The sequence below is a fragment of the Bos indicus genome, chromosome 9, assembly GCF_029378745.1.
Source record: "Bos indicus isolate NIAB-ARS_2022 breed Sahiwal x Tharparkar chromosome 9, NIAB-ARS_B.indTharparkar_mat_pri_1.0, whole genome shotgun sequence".
Taxonomy (NCBI): domain Eukaryota; kingdom Metazoa; phylum Chordata; class Mammalia; order Artiodactyla; family Bovidae; genus Bos; species Bos indicus.
Genome location: NC_091768.1, coordinates 49,047,511 through 49,065,732, shown reverse-complemented (window position 1 = coordinate 49,065,732; position 18,222 = coordinate 49,047,511).

Sequence of the window (18,222 nt, the reverse complement as noted above, 5' to 3'; positions counted from 1 at the left end):
ATGGTAATGTAGATGAGTTTTTTCCCTTTCTAATTATGAAATAATCTTTAATGAGCATCTTACTAGAATAATTCATATACTTACCCAAGCCTAAAATTCAGTGAATATTTGTGTAGCTCCTCCAATTCATGAGGCACTGATTGAGTGTTGCCTCCAAAGAATTTGCAGTGATGTGGAGCTTCACATAGTATTAATATATAGCTCTAATAAATGCTAGAAAACGATAGTCTTGATTCAAGAGATATAGGAAAGAAACGATGGGAATTCAAAAGCAAGAGAGATTATTTCTAGATAGAAGAAATCAAAGAAAGCTTTTTGGAGGAATTAGGCTTTGGCTAAATTAGGAAAATTTCACATATTTGAATATGTAGAGATGGTAGGGGCATCATTAAAATATTCTAGGTGAAAGAAACTGTGAAAAAAAAAAAATAAGGATCCCATGTGCAGCAGGAAAATCACAAAAAGTCTCAGATCACACACAGTGAAGTTTAACCAGGGCACAGGGCCTGTGAAGATTAGTGGGAAAATAAGATTGGAAAGGTTGGTTGGAGGCCATCAGGAATGTGGATTTATTCTGTGGGCAGTGGGAAACCACTCAAGGTTCCTGAGCTGGGAATGAAATGATCAGGGCTCTACATCTGGAAGATTCATTTGGCAGTGAATCATATAGTGTGCTAAAAGGGGGAGAGACTGGGAGGTGGGGATTCCAGTTAAGGAGTATTATAGTAACCTAGGAAAGTGATGATGCATATCTGACTTGGGAGAGGCAGTAGGTATGGGGAGAAGTGGGTAAGTGAAATATACTGTGTGTTCATTCAATTAATATGTACTGGACACCCCAGATTCTGCTAGATTCTGAAATAACCCTGGCGAGCAAAACAGAAATTGACTTTGACTTCATAAGATTTATGACATAGTAGTGAGCAAGAAACTGCAGTCCATGGGGCTGCAAAGAGTTGGACATGACTGAGGGACTGAACTAACTACTTAACTAGTGGGCAAGGACCTATTCAAACAATTGCAAATAATTATGTAATTGCAATCACCAGGCTATGAAGGGAATAAACTTGGTGCTACAAGATCATGGATTAGATGATCTGACCCAGGGAAGGGTTCCTGTGGAAGTAACATTAGATAAAAGGGTAAGAAGTACATACAAAATAAGGGGGGAGAATGAAATAGTATTCTAGGCAGAAGGACTAGCTTATTCAAAAGCTCAAGGTGAGGGAGAAACTGGTGTTATATTCAGGCAACTGGGTGGAGACCCGTGAAACTGAAGCAGAGGATAAGAGGGACAGCAGTATGAAAGGAGAGGCCAGGTCATTCGAGGTCTCAGAGGTCAGATCAAACCTTTGTGTTTTACCCCAAGAACGAAGGACTGAAAACAGTAGAGACATATGACCCTGCAATCCCACTACTGGGAATAGTTTCCTGAGAAATACTGGGAATATGGTTTCCTGAGAAAAACCATAATCAAAAAAGATACATGCACTCCAATGTTCACTGCAGCACTATTTACAGTAGCTAGGACATGGAACCAACCTAGATGTCCATCAACAGATGACTGGATAAAGAAGTTGTGGAACATATGCACAATGGAATATTATTCAACAATAAAAAGAATGAATTTGAGTCAGTTCTAGTGAAGTGGATGAACCTAGAGCTTGTTAGGTTAAGTAAGCTAGGATGAACCTAGCTTACTTCAGAAAGAGACAAATATCATATATTAATACATATATATGGAATATAGAAAAATAGTACTAAGGAACCTATTTGCAAGGATGGAATGGAGATGCAGATATAGAGAATGGACTTGTTGGACACAATGGCGGAAGGAGAGAGTGGGATGAATGGAGGAAGTGATATCGACATATATACACTACCAAATGTAAAATTCATAGCTGATAAGAAGTTGTTATGTAACACAGGGAGCCTAGCCTGGCACTCTGTGATAGCCTAGAGAAGTGGGATGGGAGAACGGAGGGAAGTTCAAGAGGGAGGGGATTTATGTATAATTATGGCTGGCTTGTATTGTTGTAAGGCAGAAACCAACACAACACTGTAAAGCAATTTTCCTCCAAATAAAAAACAACAACAACAACAGACATTTGGTTATGATCTAAACTTAATACTCTTGTCAGATAACATGGAGAATGGTCTTGTGGTGGGTAAAACAGACCTGGGGGGGATGATTAAGAGGATATTACATGAGTGAGGTGATAGTTTGAACAAAGTTGGTTGAAGGGTATTACACAAGTGAGGTGATAGTTTGGGCCAGGTTGGTTGCAGGGCAGAAGAGAAAAGTATTAGTAACTTATGTAAGTGAAAGTGGAATTGCTAAGTCGTGTCTGACTCTTTGCGACCCCATGAACTGTAGCCCAAAGTCTCTCCATCCATGGAATTTTCTAGGCAAGAGAACTGGAGTGGGTTGCCATTTCCTTCTCCAGAGGATCTTCCCTACCCAGGGATTGAACCCGGGTCTCCTGCATTACAAGCAGATGCTTTTACCATCTGAGCCATGAGGGAAGCTCATGTGAGACCAATTAATAAACTGTATGTGGGGTTAGAGAAAGGGAATTATTTTTGTTGTTGCTGTTGGGGTTTATAAAGCCATTCAAACAATTAGGGGGGAAAACTATGATTTTGGATTTGAGATGACAACATAAATGTCCTTTGAGACATCTAAGTGGAGAAAGCTGGTGGGCTCTGGTTATTTGGGCCTAGAGCTGGAGATAATTTGAGAATCATCAGATGGATTATAGCATGAGTAAGGTGAAATCACCAGGAAGATCAACAAATATGTAACTATAGAGAGCAAAGAGAGGGATTAAGCCTGGCATGTGAAGATATTGACTGTAGTGGCCAGTGTGGGGAGAGGGAACCAGTGAGTTAAGAAAGAGAAGGAAGGGCCAGAGGTTTTTGAAGAAGAATTAAGTGAGGGGTGTCGTGGAAGCAAATCAAAGAGAAAGGAATAGTGACAAGCACTGTTGAGTGTCAGATAAAGTATTAGTCTCTCAGTCGTGTCCACTTTTTGCGACCCCATGGACTGTAGCCCGCCAGGCTCCTCTGTCCATGGGATTCTCTAGGCAAAAATACTGGAGTGGGAGCCGTGAAAATATCCAGTAAATTTAGTTATTCAGATGCCATTGCAGACCTTAGAAGGTGGCACTTCAGTGGTGTGATTTTGCCACAACAGATTAAAATCAGATTAGAGAAGTTTGAGGAGAAAGGAAATTGATCAGTGAGTTAGAAAATCCTTAAGAGAAGCTTGAGTATGAAGCTTCTTAAGTATGAAGTATGAAGGAGATGAGATAAGCTGTTAGTTAGAAAGAGGAGTAGAATGAAGAGATTAAAACCAAAAGGTTACTTCCTATAGAAGGTAATTTGTGTAACTTTGTGAAAAATATTAAATATTTAATACTATCTAAACAAAATGACTGAACTGACCAACTGAAACAAAATAAAAAAGCAAAATTTTGTAAAAGCAAAGATAGAAAATAGTCTGTTCATGAGGGGTAATTTAGTTAGTACACTTGAAAGTTAAATTTTACTCAGGACTCCCCAGATACTTAGGCAAATAGGGAAAGACAGTGATATGTATATGCTTCATTCAATTCAGTTCAGTTCACTCGCTCAGTCATGTCCGACTCTTTGCGACCCCATGGACTGCAGCACGCCAGGCCTCCTGTCCATCATCAACTCCCAGAGTTTACTCAAACTCATGTCCATTGAGTTGGTGGTGCCATCCAACCGTCTTATCCTCTATTGTCCCCTTCTCCTCCTGTCTTCTTTCTTTCCCAGCATCAGGATCTTTTCCAATGAGTCAGTTCTTCGCATCAGGTGAACAAAGTATTGGAGTTTCAGCTTCAGCATCAGTCGTTCCAATGAATATTCAGGACTGATTTCCTTTAGGATGGACTGGTTGGATCTCCTTGCAGTCCAAGGGACTCTCAAGAGTCTTCTCCAACATCACAGTTCAAAAGCATCAATTCTTCGGCACTCAGCTTTCTTTATAGTCCAACTCTCACATCCATACATGACTACTGGAAATCTGATAGTAATTATAAAAGCAACTAATATTAATGAGTGATTTCTGTCACATGTGTAGTGTCTCACTTAATCTTCAATAAGCAGGCAATGTAGGAGACTCAGGTTTGATCCCTGGGTCAGAAAGATTCCCTGGAGAAGGAAATGGCAAACCACTCCAGTATTCTTGCCTGGAAAATTCCATGGACAGGGGAGCCTTGTGGGGTACAGTCCATGTGGTTGCAAAGAGTCAGACACAACTGAGCACACATGCATTCAAAGCCCATAAATTAGTTACTACAATAATATTCATTTTCTGCATGTGGACTCCGACCGAAAGATGGTACATCTAAATGGCTTCTTTTAGAGAAGATGGCTGTTCCTTTTGGTTCTAAACTCTAAAAAGAATTGGTCACATGGGGTCTTACACTAATGAATATCGAGGTGGATTGGAATTTTAACACCTACGTTCTGGTTCTTACCTGCTGCCTATAACAACAGCAGCTGCAGTTCCCCGTGTCTGCTAAGAAAATTTGTCCAGGTTCTTCCTACACTCAGTCTTTAAAGCCCTCGCTTACCTGTCCTATAGGGTTTCATTCTTGTCTCCTATACATACTTCTCCTTTGCTGAGCTTCTTAGTTATTGGTTACTTTCTGAGACAGTCAGAATGAGGTTTTGTTGTTGTTGTTTTAAATTATAATAATAATATCTGTTTATTATATAAAATTCAGAGAAATCAGAAAAATATAAAGCAGAAATCAAGGATCACTTGTAATCTCTCTACCTCTACATAACCATTGACAACATTACACAACCTACTGTCTTTGTTCTCTGGATTTACATGTGTTTTACAAGTATCATTTGATCTATGCTCTGTGCTAGATGCTTTGTACTAATATTTATACAGGTGAAAATATACTATAAATAATGTTTTGTAAAATGCTCTTTTTACTTACATTTTTTGGATAATTTCCCAGGGTATTAAATATTTCTTTTTGAAACAATTTAATCTTATTTTGTCAAAAGGGTGAACATTTTGTATTTACCCAATTCTATATTTTTAGGCATCCAGGTTTTCTTCCCACTGTTTTGACAGTTATGGGTGATGCTGCTCTAAATGTTGCATATAAATTTCTGTGCATGATACTTTTCCCCTAGAAAAAAATTTAGAAGATAAATTGCTGTATGAAAAGAAATTTTAAAATTTAATCTGCTTATTTGGGAAAAATTGGCTCTTCTCCAGGGTACTGTGTCTTTTTTTTTTTATTGAAACCACTTTGTTTAGTTATGGTTGACATACAAAAAGCTGTACATATTTACTGTTTAATATGTCACGAGTTTGGACCATGAAGCTATCACTATAATCAAGGCCATAAACTTACCCATCACTCCCCAAAATTATCTCCTGCCCCTGCTATTTATTTTTGAAATATTTTTTCTTTTGTGGGAAGATCACTTAGCATAATATCTATGTTCTTAGCAAAATTTTAAGTATGTGATATTGTGTTGTTAATTGTAGGCCTTATGTTATCCAGAGCTAATCATCAAGTGTAACTGAAACTTTGTAGGAGGTACCAAGTTTTAGATTAAATCTGAATGCATATAGTAAATAACACAGTGCTTTGTACTTAGTAGTTCCTCAACAAATGATAACTATTATCATTTAAGATGAGCAAACTGTAGTATGACACTGAACTTAATTATAAGGAATATTTGCATAAAATGGGAATTATTTTCAAATTAACCATTTTACTATCTAATTTTCTTACACAGAGTCCATGTTCTTCATGTTTTTCCTATATAATGATGATGATGATGATGATGGAAAACACTTAGGTTTTTCCCCTAATGTAGCAGACACTGAATGAAACATTTTATTTGTAACATGTCATTAACCTTTACATGCAGAGCCACTATTATTATACCCATTTCACAGATGGGGAGGTTGAGACTGTAAGGCAATATGTACAAAGTTACATAAATTTTAAGTGGCAGAGCCAGGCTTCAAAAAAGGTATTCTGATGCCAGAGTCTGCACATTTCACCACTGTTCTATGAGAGAGAAGGCAAATAATGTGAATCTACCGCAAGAACCTGTGATTCTCTTTCTTGTTACTGAAAACATAATTAACGCTGACTTCAAAGTTAGTCACTTGCAGTTTATCTGTATCATGTTGAACAATAATTTTTCTGTATCATTTTGGGAAATAATTTCTGTCTTTTGTCTAAATTCGTTCTCAGGTTTCTCATGTTTGTTATCCATTACTGCTATCATGCTGTAGTCTTAAAAATGATCTCATACATCACTTAAGGTTTCTCAGAATTTGCAATTGTAGTTTAGTAGGAGCTAGCATTTTAATTCAAACTCTTTTCTAAGTCTAATGATGGCATTTTCAACCTTAGAAAGTTGGTCGGGTAAGGAAATTGGTGAGGTGGGAAGCCTTTCTGAACAGGAGGTAGACAGCTACACACAGCGCCCACTCAGAATGCCAGCCCTTAACTTTGGTCTCTTATTTCTCTCTCTCTCCTTCCCCAACTTCTTTCCTCAGCTATTTCTTGAGAGCAATTTAGGGAAAGTGTCGTTAGGAAAGTAATAAAAATGAATGCACCAATGCTTTTGGAAGCAAGCAAAGTGATTGAGAAGTGATGTTTATGTTCATTACTTTCTCTCTCTCTCTTTTTTTTTTTTTCAAAATGATGGCTTTTGGCTTCAGAACCTTTGGTCCACAGGAAAAGCATTATGCTAGACTGGTTCCAATGAAGAGGAATGGAGACAGACAGCAACAGTGGGAGGGCAGGGGTGAAGCAGCTGTAGATATTAGGAACCTGCACTGTGCTTTTGTTTTAACCCTCTGTGTGGCTTAACGACACTGTGTGGCTCCGTGTTGACAGCTCTTAATGGAAGGATTTCCTTCAACTAAAGGAAAATGTTTAAGAAAATGATGGATTTTTCTCCCTCCCATTGGCTGTGAAACTAATAAAGTTTTTGCCTTGATTGCTTTTTCAAGAAGAAATTGGGAGTGGAAATTACTCAAGGACATCAGCTTTTATTGATTTTTCTCATTTCTTTCTCCAGGTGGGTGGAGGATGATTTTGTGAAGTTGGGAGACGTGCAAGTAAATATATAGGGCTTCCCTGGTGGCTCAGAGGGTAAAGCATCTGCCTGTGATGCGGGAGGCCCAGGTTCGATCCCTAGGTCGGGAAGATCCCCTGGAGAAGGAAATGGCAACCCACTCCAGTATTCTTGCCTGGAGAATCCCATGGACAGAGGAGCCTAGTGGGCTATGTAGTCCACAGGGTCGCAAAGAGTCGGACACGACTGAGCGACTACACTACACTACACACACTACTGAACAGTGGTGAAGACGGACAGAGGAAGTTGGAATATATATGCAATGGCCCTGATAATGTCTAGAATCAGCCATATGTATGTGTGCATGTTTGTGCGCCCAGTTGTGTCTGACTCTTTTCCACCCCATGTACTGTAGCCCGCCAGGCTCCTCTGTCTATGAGATTTCCTAGGCAAGCTTAGTGGAGTGGGTTACCATTTCTTCCTCCCGGGGATCTTCCTAACCTAGGTATCGAACCACGTCTCTTGAGTCTCCCGCATGAGCAGGTGAGTTCTTTACCAGTAGCTCCACCTGGGAAGCCCAGGACCTTTCAAATCAAGTTTTGACTTCTACTATAACGAACGTCCCAACCAAACAGACCAGCCAAAGAATTTCACTGGATACAAGGGGCAAATTGACAGTTTTAAAATGTTATCAGCAAAAGTCTTCTTCTAAAATTTAGAGAGAAATTATTCATTTACAGTTATAAGCTTAGGCTCAGCAATATCATAAATGACATGACCCCACTGTAGTTTATCTGGTATACCTTAAGGGTTTGCTGGTCCTTGCCTGTATTTTGAGACCATGGAACTAACCAACTGAGCTATATAGCTCAGATAGCTCACTGATTTTTAGTGAAGGGAGGTAGTTGTAAAAGAGTTTGAGAATTAAATTCTTGTTTCTGGTTTTTTTCTAAGGTCACTATGTTCTTACTTTTTATATTAGTTGGTACAGTGTAAGAGGAGGAACTGAGGTAGAAGTGAAATTTGATTCCTTCCTTCAGCTCCATAACAGGTGGACCAGGAGGAAACAAAAAACTTTCATCTCCATAGTATCTCTAGTCCCATTTTGACAACTGGGTTCACTTTTGAACTATTTAAGTCAAGAAGAAGGAGAGCCATGATAGGCTGCTCTGAAATGTGGATTGAAAACTGAATTTTCAGCCTGTACATGTGATCTGCCAGTTTGGTTTCCAAACAGCTTCTAAAGTCTGCCTCCTCCACGCACTTTCCTCTCCCAACCCTCTAATTCTAGCTGCACTAAAGAAGTACTCCAGTCTTCCTCTCATGATCCTCGTGGTGTTGGGATTGATAATCAGGGTATACAAAATTGTGAGGTCAGATAGGAAACTGAGACTAAAGAAATAATTTTCAGTTCTCTGATATGGCCTTGTTGTGTGAAACTTGAAAAATTTGTGAGGAATTCTGATGATAGATGGGGGAAAGAAAACTTCTAAAACAAAGTGTTTGTATACCACACACACACAAAACAGTGTAAACAAGAAAAGAATGCAAAATAGTGCAACAACACAAATCTTTCAAGTTCACTGGGGGCTCTTTGAGCTGCTTCTGCTGATGCTTATACAGATTCTTGACCCTTGAATGTGTCCATGCATGTCCCGGTGTGGACACGTAGAAATATGTTTGTAAATTTTTGCCAAGCAAAGGCAAAGGAGGGGAGCCATCTGGTGTGGGAGGTGCATGCTGGTTAACTCCATCAGGAAGCAGGTGGCTGAGCTGCAGGAGCTTTACAGAGAACTAGAGAACTAGAGAAAGGGCAGACTTCCTTGGTGGGATGGACACTGAGACCTCAAAGTAAGAGAAAGGCACTTATAGACCCAGGAGAAAGAAGTTCAGAAGGAGACACCACTTCTTTTGTTCTATTTTCACATCGGCTAGCATTCAATTTTATTCGGCAAGCATTTATTGAGTGCTACCAGATATAAGACTCTGTGCCTTTTGGGAAATAATATGAAGAACTGTCATGGAAAAGAAGGAAGAGTAATTCTATGGGGAAGAAACAGTTCTAATGGGCATGATGCCTCATAACTCCCTAAATGCCTGAGAGACTGTAACACACACTGTGCAGATTCTTTCTGAAGCTGAACTTCTCCAGGAGGCAATAGTGTATATACACAAGTCAAATAAAACTAAAACCTAGGTTTGTTTCAGAAAGGGATATTCATTTATCTTAAACACATATGTATTCTTTTAGGTGTGAACTCGTTGTCTCTTTTTCTCACATATACACCCCTCCTTCTCAAATACAATTTATTTTAACCATTTGATATTTGTTACTCTTAAGTTTCTGAAAGGTTGGAACAAAGTAAACAATGAGTATCGAGAAGGTTTCAATGATAAACACAGAACAAATGTAGAAAAATTAGAAGTTTATATAGTTTTCTATATATTTTAATAAAATAAACATGTATTTGTAATAAAATTATAATTGAAATGATCGATCCATTCATTCAATAAAAAGTCAAAGTTCAGAGAAATTGAATGACTTGCCCAAGGTCATACAACCCATTAGAGGTAAAATTGGGGAATAAGTCAATTCACTTGCCTTTTAATCTAGAGGTTATAAAAATGACAATGTTGCTTCTTTAATTTGAGAAAACAAAATATATCATATTGGAACATGCAGGTGAGCTTTATCTCCACGGTGGGCTACTGTCCACGGGGTCGCAAAGAGTTGGACACGACTGAGAGACTTCACTTTCACTTTCTTTTCTTTAGTATTGTCTGGGAGACTCACTTTGTTGTTGTTGTTTAGTCCCTAAGTCATGTTCGACCCTTTTGCAACCCCATGGATGTAACCCACCAGGCTCATCTGTCCGTAGGATTTCCCAGGCAAGAATACTAGAGTGCGCTGCCGTTTCCTACTCCAGGGGTTCTTCCTGATCCAGGGATTGAACCTGCGTCTCTCGTGTCTCCTGCATTGGCAGGCGGATTCCTTACAACTGAGCTCTCAAGGAAGCCCCCAGGAGACTCACTAAGACTCAAGAAATTCCTTTTTTGCCTTGTGTAGTTGCCCTTCTGCAATGTCTGTGCTTCTAATAAATTGTTTTATTTTTGAAAATATGTGCAGCCTCTAGTCAGTAATCATTTGATGAAGCTTTAGCATTTATTCTTTCATATTCTACTGACAGATTAAGTTTTCAATTATTTTCTAAATTAGCTGTCTATTCATGGTTAAGCTTTCTGGAATTGCATTTTGACTGAGGCTGGATCTTTGCACAATACTCTGCCAAAGTTTAGCATGATGCTTCAGCCCCAAATCACTGAATTCCTAGGCTATCCCACACAATGGATTATATTGTCATAGGGAGTGCCACTTCAGAGAAAATCAGAAAGAGCCAGAGCATTCTTGAGTAAGTTTCCCAGTAATGTAGTATGACCTCCTCTCTTTAAATCTAGAATTCTGTGGTGTAGAATCTTCACAAAAATTTATTTTGATAACTTGTCTGTTGTGAGCTGGGGGAAAATATTAGAGGGAATATTTTTGATATGATAGAAAGAATGTTAATTCTTGGTTTTGAGGATAATTGTAAGATATATATATATGTGTGTGTGTGTGTATATATATATATATTCTTATAACAGTAGAGATTTTATCAGGAAAAAATGACAGAAAAGCTAAGGAGGTGGAATCAGTTTCAGAGCAGATTTTAGTTAGTTTTGACAGGAAAGATCTGTTCTTGTCTGTATTTTGTTTATAACTTGTTCTTACAGAGACACATTATGTGAACAATACTTTCTGGTGATACACTGGGTAGCTGTAATGAAATCATGACACTGTTGTCCTGATAGGCTGTAAATAGTCAGCAGGGCCCTGGTGAAAATAGCAGTTTATTTCTGCTACTGAACCCTTCATGTGCTTTTGCCCTGTACATCGTACCTTTGCTGTGAGTCTACCAACCACAGGTTAGAATTCTTTATGCACAGGTACTTTGATACTAGATTTAAGGCTTTGCAAGCAATTCTTTAAAATATCCCCTATGCCCCTTTAATGGCTAACATTTATTGATTGCCCATTGACTTCCCTGGTAGCTGAGTCTGTAAAGAATCTGCTTGCAGGGCAGGAGACTTAGGTTTGATCCCTGGGTGGGGAAGATCCCTCGGAGAAGAAAATGACAAACCACTCCAGAATCCTTGCCTGGAAAATCCCATATACAAAGGAGCCTAGTGGGCTGCAGTCCATGGGATCGCGAAGAGTCAGGCACGACTGAGTGACTCACATTTTCACATTTTTCATGGCATTCAAGGCATCATGCTAAGGCTCTTAAAGATAAATACCATTTATAATCCTCCCAACAGCCTTGAAGACAGCTACTTTTATCTCCATTTTGCAGATGAGAAACCTAATAGTCAAAGAGGTGAAGTTACTTGCCAAGGTCACCTAACCAGTAAGTGGGACAATTAAGACCTGAAATTGTAACACCCAGAGATTATGTCCTCTGTCACTGTGCTCTGGTACCTCACTGCAGATTCAGATGGTCCTGCTCCTTCACTAGAAAACTTCACTAGTAAATCGAGAGCTAGTGATGCTCTTTGAGATTGATCTCTGTTGTCAGTGGGCTCATAAAGATGGATGTTAAGTAGGAAATGAAGATAAGATAAAATCCATCAAGGCATTAGAAAGGGGCTTGAGAGCATCTAGTGACTTATGAAAAGGCCAGCGACATTAGCACCACCTGGAAGTTTGTTGGAAATGTGAACTCTCTGCCTCCCCACCCAACCAGCCTCTCAATTAGAACCTAATTTTGATGGTTTTCACATACTTGGACTGCAGAAATTTCTAGACTCTGAAAGAGTCTGCCTGGGCTGTTGAAGCCTGAAGTGTTCATTCTGCCCTTTTTAGTCAAAGAAGCTCAGGTTTTATTTTTTTCCCTTTCATTTCAAGCTTTTGTCAAATCTGAGACTCCAATATTTCACTTGAACGGTACATTTTGCTGCTTAAAAAAAAAGTTAAAAATCACTAATGTACACATGATTATGCAGCTTATACATGAGGAAACTAAAGTTCAGTGAATGACTTGCCCCAAACAAATTATGGCAAATCCAGAACTGGAACCCAGAATTCTTGCCTTTTGTTTAAATGTATTTGAGCATTGTGTTGTATGGGAATGGGGAATGGCTTTAGAATCAGAAGACCAAGGCTCTGCCTTGGTTTCAACTTCAACATCAGTGTTATTGTCACCCAATTCCTAAAATGTCTTATGTTTAAAGCAAGTTTAAAAATAATATGAAAATAAAGGTGAAAGAAAGTGAAGTCGCTCAGTCGTGTCTGACTCTTTGCGACCCCATGGACTGTAGCCTATCAGGCTCCTCCGTCCATGGGATCTTCCAGGCAAGAGTGCTGGAGTGGATTGCCATGTCCTTCTCCAGATCTTCCTGACCCAGGAATCGAACCCAGTTCTCCCTCATTGCAGGCAGACGCTTTACCGTCTGAGCCACCAGGGAAGCACTTCTAGAAAATAATGCGATGGGTAAAAAAAAAAAAAAAGAATCAAATAATACACAGGAGTCTAAAACAACAATGAGTCTCCTTTCTTGCCTGTTTCCACCACTGGTCTGTGCCACACAAGCAAGCATCAGTGGTTTTTGTTTTTTACTTCTTTCAGTGATTACCATTTAAACAATATACTTGTAGGTTGATTTCTAGTTTGACTACTAGAAAGTATTGATTTCCTTTATAAAAGATGAAGGGAAAACATAAGTCAAAAAACAAATATCAGGGTTTTCCTGGTGGCTCAGTGGTAAAAAATTTGCCTGCCAATGCAAGAGACAGGTTCAGTCCCTGATTTGGGAAGATCCCACATGCAGTGGAGCAATTAAGCCCAATCGCCACAACTCTTGAGCCTGTGCTCTAGAGCCTGGAAGCTGCAACTGTTGAACGCCATGTGCCCTAGAGCCCGTGCTTTGCAAGAGAAGCCACCACAATGAGAAGCCAGCAATGCAACAAAGGGTAGCCCACACTTACCACAACTAGAGGAAAGCCTGTGCAGCAACAAAGACCCAGCACAGCCAAAAATAAATAATACAATAAATAAAATTCAAAAAATTTTTAAAAAGCTACCAGGAAACTATTCACTTTCCTCCTATTTTTTTTTAAATTATGTCTTATTTTTAATTTTTCCAGTGGTCACCTTTATGACTTTCAATAACATATTCTCCATTTATTCATTTAACCACTTTAGAACATATCTTTTAATATTTTTCATCTCTCCTGTTATGAACTTTATAATGAATATTAATAGCTATTCTTTGTAAGTTGATTCTGAAATTTCAAAAGCAAATTAATGTATAGTAATATTATAGTGCAAATGTTGTTCATACATGTAGCAGACAGACCCTAGGATGACTACCATGTTTCTGTCTGGCCCTTGAGTGTAGATGAGACCTTTGACTTGCTTCTAAAAATAGAATATGGCAATGGTAATGGATGTACTAGGTAATATAATCTCTTCCATGATTACATTAGGGTGTGTAGCGGGCTTCCCAGCTGCTGCTAGTGGTAAAGAGCCTGCCTGCCAATGCCGGAGACCTAAGAGACTTGGGTTTGATTCCTGGGTTGGGAAGATCCTCTGTTACAGGAAGTGGCAATGCAATCTGATATCCTTGCCTGGAAAATCCCAAGGACAGAGGAGTCTAGTGGGCTACAGTCCATGGAGTTGCAAAGAGTCAGACATGACTGAAGTGACTTAGCACAACACACACTTGAGAGAGAGAAGATACTTGGTTTTCTTGGAGAGTTCTGGCTTCATTCTGCTCTGAATCTAGGTTCTTCTACCTTCAATGAGAGGTTTTCCAAAGGACAGAAAAAAAACTCAAACCCCAATTTAGGGTGAACAGAAGTGAGGGGACATGAGCTGTGAAGTCAGGAAGTTGAGGTTCAGAGGTCAGACTAAAGTCCTTCTGTCCATCTGGGTCCTGGCATTTGGCCTGATGTGGCTTTAGTGTAGTGGCAGGTAGAGGGCCTGCCCATCAGAAGTCTGTGTCCTTATCAAACAATTTCAAAACTTTGCTCCAGTAATGTATCTGAGCAATGATTACCAGTGTACAGCCCAACCATTAGGTGAGAAGTTGGTTGTACTGGGACCAGGTAATGTCCACACAGGCCCAGTTAACCCAGAACTGGATTAAATAGTGTTCCCCATCATTAAAGCCCTTATAAACTTGAAGGCAAGGGGAGGTGGGCATGGGTTAGGCAGACATGAGTCAAATATGTACAGTAAATTATAATAGATGTTATGAATAAAACTGTGTATGATACTTAAGGGACAAAGGAGAGAGAAATTGAATGTCTTAGGACATAAGAACTCTGAGAGTTGGTATGGTGGTTGAGCTGAGTGTTGAAAGCACAGAGGCTCATTCTCACGACACTTTGTATTTTTCTTCTGGAGCACTAACAAATTCTAATTTATTAACTATTCGTAAAATTAAATTTCTTAATATTGTTTTTCCTGCTTGAGACTGTAAGCTCCTCTGGAGCTTTTGTTCACCTTCATATACACAGAGTTCTGTGATTTTACTCCACACTGTATATATTCAGCACTTTAAAACATTTTATTATGGAAATTTTCAAAGATACAGAAAGTAGAGAATGTTGTTCGGTGAACCCTCAGGTACCTATCACCAGCCTCAATGATTTCCATAATTTTTCCAATCTTATTTCAACTATAATCTACTCATTTTTTTTTGCTTAGGTATTTTAAAGCAAATTCCATGTCATTTCACCTAACATGAATCTCTGACTGAAAAGAATATTTTAATACAAGAGCCACATAATTATAATATCTAACTAATTAATGATCATTTCTTAATATCATCCAATACCCAGTACATACTCAAATTTTCCTAATTATCTCAAAAATATCTTTTTAGAGTTATTTTGTTGGAATTAGGAGCAAAATAAGATCAACCTATTGCATTTGGTTATGATGTATCTTTGTATCTTTTATTCTGTCCCATATTCTGCCTTTGGTTAATTGCTTCTTTGGGGTGTCATTTAGCTGGTTTTTCTGTTCATATGTTTCCAATAAACTTATTGTTAGATTGAGGAGCTTGATTAGATGGAGTTTCTACTTTTTTGCAATTATATTTTATAGGCAGAGATGAATATTTCCTAATGTATCACATCCATATCATGAAGCATGTAATGTCTGATTTTTCCATCATTAATGCCCTACCATATTTGGAAAGATTTATTTGAGGAGGTTTCATTTGAACAAGAGTCTTGAAAGAGCCTTGGCCAAGGGGTCAAGGAGAGTGGGTTCTTCCCAATTGAAGGGAAAAGCAAACACAGAGGCTTAAAATCATCACACAAGGGCATGATGTGAAAACTAGCAAATTCTGCTTTTCTTTTTATCTCAGATTTAGAATTGATAATGCCTTTCAATTTTAAGATTGAATTTTAAACTCAATTTCATTCACCATTACTTTCAGGATAATTACTTTTGAGACTGGGACATTCTGCACTCTTGCTAAACATAGATTTTGCTATTTAAGTCACTCAATAATAAAATTTTCTTTTTTATGCCTTAATGGAGAAAGTTTACTATTTTAATCTTGAGAGATATTTTCTGGCCTGTGGTGTGGAGGTCATCTCTGACACGAGAACTTCTAGTTTGATATCAATGTCTGATCATTTAGCAGCACATAAATAAAGCTCTTAGCAATGGAATTTGCTAAATTTTGCTCAATTAAATCTCAGGTTTTCCTTTATGAAGTCATTGACTCTAGAGATCAAGAAAGATATTTTACTGAATGAAGAACACTGTAGAATTTATCAGGAACATCCTGACATGATGATATATCAATTTTATTAAATTAGAGACCTTGACATTTGGTTAATAGGAAACAATAGAACCTGATAGGAAATCTAATTATTGGCAGTGATAGGAGAGGCTGTCATTTAATTAATGTCTTCAGTGGATGCTTAGAGTTTAGTCACGTTGCTCATTTACACTTTGGAAGGCTGAGGACTGAGGTTAAGAGGTCAGTCCATTTTGTGTAGAAGAGATATGTAGGTTCCTGTGAGAAGGATTTCTTCCCTGGAATATCTCCTCTTAATTTTGCTGCTGATGACTGAGATTTGACCACTAGTGAACAGTTGCTCATTGCTAGAATGAAGCTACTTGAAGCTTGATTTTGTAATAAGCTTTACTAGTATTAGCAACTTAGTGTGTATTAGTTTTGGTGGGAAAGTCTCTCCTTGAGAGGATAAGCAGATGTCAGTAGAATAATGAGACAAAAATGGTCAAAATGAAGCAAAAGGGAACTTTCAAGGAAAGTGAGGCTCAGGAGAGGGAATGTGACCCAATGAGTTGGGCTGTGAGGTCATTGGATTGAGGTAAGGTCTGCCAATCCTTGAATGACAGTAAGTCCGGCTAGGCGTGGTCACAGGTGGGTGTGTTTATTTTTATGGCTACAATGTTTAGTTGCTAAAACTGGCAAAAGGTGAGAGTTGAAAAGATGAGCTTCATGTATCTGATAATTTGTCATGCTGAGAAAGTCTATGTTAAACATAATGTATCAGCACGTATAATAATGTATGGTTTGCATGATATATTCTATTGTAGCCCAAACTATTGTACGAATTCTTTCTCTAAGCTGGGGACAAACCAGAGGAAAACTACCACCTGGGGTGGTATATGCGTCTAGAGTTCTAGTGGGTATAAACAAAGGGGCTTTGTTTCTGGGAGCATTTGCCAAAATGCTGAAGATGGAGAGATGAAGCCGTAAGCAAGAGAATAGCCAAGGTCAGAAAACTAGGATTGACAGGATTGTGTGTCAAACCAAGGTGTCAGCTAGTTCGTGAGAATCACCCATTAAGGAGAACTTGGGTCTGGATGCCCTGCATGTCCTCAGTGGCATATGCTCCTGGGACAGACGCACTTGCTATAAAGAGACATCATGGGGAGTGTCCCAGGAATTCAGCAGTGTTTTTTTTTAATGTTAGTATTCAGGAGAATCACACATGGGTGTGTCAAACAATAAACAAAGTGAATGTCACCTAGAAAAAACAAATTCACAAAGTCACTTAAACACTCAATTTAAAGTGTAGCTGTGCTTTAAGTAATGACTTATCCTATGTTCTGTTCTGAATTGGTGTTTGGGGACATTAAAACCTCCCAAACAAATAGCCATGGAATACATTTGGTGGTAGAAGAAGACGAGTTACTTCTACAGATCGGTATTTGAGCCAATATTTTTCTTAATTATAAACATAAAATGTGACTAGAATATATTCTCAAGCTATTCCACAATCAAATGGGTGCCATGAATGTGTGAACTTCACAAGTAAATAAAGTAAATGTGATTCTGAATATGCATGTCTGTGATATAGAAGTAAAACTGAGCTGTTGGTAGAGCAAATTGGCAAAGAAGGTGAGACAGGGGGTGACTAGGGGATGCCCTAGCCTCAACAGTACCATTTCAGAAGAGAATGTTATATTTCAAGAAAGGATGTTAGGTGTCAGCAGTGATTAAAATATAAAAAGATACTGTCAACTTCTTTGCCCAGGGTGGCTTCCTTCAGGAACCTCATAAAACTCGAATGGTAGAGACAGAAGATAAAAGACAGGGGGTCTCTCATGCTGTATTTTTCTCTGCTCCTTTGTGTGTGGCGGTCACGGATGGATAACATCTTCCATGAGCTAACTTCCTGTGTTTCTGTATCCTGCTTGGCTGTGCTTCCTTCTTACTAAAGAGCTGCCTGGTCATTTATTCATCCAGTAAACATCTATTGCACACCTTCTATGTGTCACATATTATGTGCCTGTTGGGGCTAAAAGATATAAAGAAGACACAGACCTTGTTCTCCAGGAGCTCACAGTCTAGGAAGCTAGTTTATAGCATATTCCTTAGAAGGACAACTGCTTGATGTTGCCTGTTTCAGATAAAAATAGAAAATATGCTATTCCTTTTCTCTCTTTTTCTCTCCTGTCTCCCTGTGATGCTCACCTTCCAATCAGCAACAGTTATATCTTTCCCAGCTTCTGTCAGTGGCTATTTTTATTTTTATTCTAGCTAAGGCACCTACCCTTCTTGGCGCCTCCCTCCTCCCTTCTTTTTTGCTCC